This window comes from Chenopodium album, chromosome 6 (assembly GCF_948465745.1).
Source record: "Chenopodium album chromosome 6, dcCheAlbu1.1, whole genome shotgun sequence".
Taxonomy (NCBI): Eukaryota; Viridiplantae; Streptophyta; class Magnoliopsida; order Caryophyllales; family Amaranthaceae; genus Chenopodium; species Chenopodium album.
The window spans coordinates 46,113,712-46,117,685 of record NC_137839.1 but is presented as its reverse complement, the minus strand read 5'-3'; the positions used below and the strand labels follow the sequence as shown (position 1 = coordinate 46,117,685).

Below are 3,974 nucleotides of genomic sequence, written 5' to 3'. Positions count from 1 at the left end.
CCGCGGGTACTGTAGCCCGCGCCCGCGACAGTTTTCCAGGGCGAACTTCAGAAGGCTTTAACTTCCAATCTAAGAATCGTATGAAGGCGTGCAACCTATCATTGGAAAGATCTTCAAGTCTAGTTTCCAACCCACATTGAATCACCCTAATCTGATCTGTAGAACTTGAGATATGACTAAAACAATGCACAAAGGTCCTATTTGATACTTTGCAATCCTTCGTTTTCCTTTGTTTCTAACTCAAATTCAATTCCGAAAAGTGCATATTGATCCTCATGGGTGCTATTTTAAATTCCCATGCATATAACTCGCGACGTACCTACAAAACAAGACAAAGAAACGGAGAAGCAAGAGAAATAGCCGAGAAATTAATAAAATGATAAGAAAGCCATTAAAAGCATGCATTTCTCTAAACTAACACAAAAACACGTGAATCGAGCATTATTCTCTAAAAACAATACATAAACGACTACAAAGGAGCATAGAATTATAAAGAAAACATAGCCTAAAGGTGCCATAAATGGCACGGATCAGTTGCGCTGGCCTTACCAGCGCCATCTTCTCGTGTAATTTCACAAATTAATTTTCCTTGTTTTGTTTTTCAGATTTCGCTCATAGAGAGTTTGCGAATAATTGAACAGCCAAAAATTTTTTGAGGCTCATGGAGTCAGAACATTCCTCGGACGTCGAATTTATTACAAACATAATAATGAAGAAGAACATACGTCGTTTTTCTATCATAAGGTTCCCGACATACGCCTTGTAATTCCTTGGTGGAATATAAGTAGTATTGTAGGAAATAGTTTTAATTGTCCCTTTATTAGGCTTTTAGGCCTATATAGTACTACTTACATATTTCCTTGTAGGGTGATGAGACAATACGGAATGAAACAAGTTATCCCCCCTTGATGAGTGGCATTTATGCCACTCTTTTATTCTTTTTTTCTAAGGATTCTCCCCTTATTTGCACTTGTTTGGCCCTTTTTCTAAGCATTTTTACTTAGTTTTTCTTCCTCTTTTCTTTTCTTTTTTATCTTCCCTTTTCTTAGTCTTATCGCTTTGTTTTTATTTTGATTTCCATGCTTTTGTTTTGTAGGTATTATGTGCCGAAAGAAAGAGGATATCAAGAAGCCAAGCAAACTGTTGTGCGCGGGGTGCAGTGCGGCTGCTGTGCGGACGCGCACCTTTGGCTGTGCGGGCGCGCAGCCCTGTCAGAACCCGCGTAGCCAGGCTGAAGAAACAGAGCCTAACCAGAAAGTTTGTGCGACTTGTTGTGCGGCTTTTGTGCAGGCGCGCGACCTGATGCGCGGGCGCGCAAGCGTATTGTGCGAGGGCGCTTGATTTTCCTGTACCCTTAAAGTTGCGGCCGCGCACTACGCTGAGAGGGCACAAACACCTACTGCGCGGGCGCTCATATATCGTGTGCGGGCGCGCACGGCTGGGTTTCTGATTTCTTTGCGCCTTGTTGTCCAAGTCTCTTTCTTTTGGGGGAGCCACATATATATAGACGGGACTCTTTGTAATAGTGGACACTTTAGTACTAATTCCATAGAACATTAGCCTAATCTAGAGAAATAAAGGAGATTGTTATTCAAGCATCCTTTATTGTATTCAAATTTGCTCAAGTTTTAATCTTCCATCAATCAAGCAAGAATCCAAGTTTTCATCTTTCATTAATCCTTTCTTTAGTAATATCTTCTCCTTTCCTTTACTATTATTTATTTGTTTAATTGTTATTTATTCTTATCAATATTATTAGTTTACCTAGTTATTATTGATTTCATTGATTTTAATCATGTTTTGTTTTGAGTTTCTTGAGTTTATTTCTAGTTTTGATATTATGTTTAATCTCCCTTCTCTAGGCTAAACTTCAAGCTAGGGGGACGGGGTGGAAGATATGATTTGATATTGGATGAATGATGATGGTTGGATTGAACTTATGCCATATATTGATTAAAGACATGATTTTTATTAGCTTGGGATTATTGTTGCACTCTATTTGATGTTTTCTAGTTTAAATGCATGAAAGTGATTTGAACTAGATTAGGATCATCTCTATTTTAATGATTGCATGAGAATGAGTTATTAAAGTGGAGTTTTTATGGATTGTGCTTCTTTATTCTCTTGATTTGATTGTACCTAATAGGATGCATGAGAATGATCCTGATTAGTGTAGACCTTTTTCATTGATTTGCCTAGACTATTGCATGAGAATGAATTGTTTAGGTAGAATCTTGTGTTCTTTGGCATATGTTTCATGATAATCACCATTATTATCCTCTTTCTAATCATATTGGACACCCCCGTATCCCTAGCGTCATTTTCCATTGATTTTAATTATCATTTTCTTGCTTATTTGTAGTTTTAGTGTTCTTACTCAACAAAACCAACAAAAACAACCCCCTTTTCACTCTTGCATTAGTGACATTTGATGTTGAATTAGCGCGCTTCCCTAGTGGTTCGACCCTTTACTTGCCACTAAATATTTTAGTGTAGGTTTAGGTATTATAAATGATTAATTTGGTTAGGGTAGTAGCTTAACGACCTATCTAACCCGTGATCAAATTTTGGCGTTGTTACCGGGGAAGCAGCTTGTTTAGCGTCTATTATTGCTTTTGTTAGAGTCATTTTACTTTATTTTCTTTTTGTTTTTTGTATTATCATCCTTGTCATTGCTAATTGTTTGTTTAGCCTTGGTGAATGCTTAGGAGGTCTCAAGGAGCACCCTCACATCAAATTGACCACAAAATCAACCAAACCTTGAGACAAGTCCGTAGGCTTTATCAAGACGAGGGAAGAGGTTTTGGCTATATAGTTGATAGTGAGAGTGATACTTACTCTTCTTGTTCACCACGCGGATCAATGGCGGGACAAGACAATGATGTTTTTTTAGTGATTTTGGAAATCCGAAGGATTTTTAGCTCACGGGAGGGATTTTCCTTCCCGTCACGGAAACCAACTTCTCAATCCATCCACAATATACTCAAATGGTCCAATCGGAGCAATTTTCCAGAAGTGCAAGTGAGGACCTTATTGAACATTTGGACCGATTCCTTGAATTGTGCGCAATGATGCAAACCAATGAAGTGAGTCAAGACTACATTCGTATGCACCTTTTCCGGCAATCTCTCACCGGACGAGCAAAAAAATGGCTAAAGCAAGTAAAGCCTAACACTCTCACAACATTGAGGGAGGTGGTAAAGGCGTTCTTGAAGCGCTTTATCTCCGAGGAGAAGACCGCCGAAATGAGAAGGAAAATTGCATCATTTGAGCAAGATGCCGATGAAAGTCTGGGTGAAGCATGGGAGAGATTCAAAGAGTTGGTACAAGCCTATCCCCACCATGAGTACAATCAAGGGTTGCTCATGCGGTTTTTCTACGACGGATTGGAGCCCATGTCAAGAGCCAATTTAGATGCGGGGGGCAGGTGGTCAATTAATCAAGATCCCTCAAAATCAAGTTGAAGCCACAATAGAAGAGGTAGCAAAGAATTACTCTTGGGGGGGCCGAAGAAGAAACGCTCCAAAGAGAGGTGGTATTTACGAATTGGAGAAAGTTGATCAATTACAACATCAAATTGATCATCTAACAAAAGGGCTTTCCAAGTTGAACACGAGTGTGAATGCAAGTTCAAGTGGCGGAGAAAGTTCTTCTCAAGTTAACTCTTTCTCTTTTAAAAATTGTGGAGGAACGAACCATGATACATCTTATTGTGGAGGTTTAAGCCCCGAACATGTAGCGGCATACAACACAAGGCAAGAGGGATTTAGAGGAAGTGGCGGTGGAGTAGCTTGGAGACAACCGCCACCCGGGTTTGTACCTCAACCTCAACAATGGAACCAACAAGCTCAACCTTCCTACAACTCCAACCCTCAATATCAAAATCCACCTCCATCTCAACCCCGAAACCCAAGAGGAAGCTATCCAAGGAACAACCAATACAACAATCAAACCCAAGCACCTCAAAGAAATCA

At 39.7% G+C, this 3,974-nt stretch overlaps 1 non-coding gene across 1 annotated transcript; it reads right to left on the bottom strand.

The window, feature by feature from the left end:
* Positions 1 to 3,242: 3,242 nt before the first annotated feature.
* Positions 3,243 to 3,350, bottom strand: LOC145637545 (small nucleolar RNA R71). The gene has a single exon (XR_014114317.1). It is a non-coding gene; the product is annotated as a small nucleolar RNA R71 (small nucleolar RNA).
* Between the last annotated feature and the right edge of the window lie 624 nt (positions 3,351 to 3,974).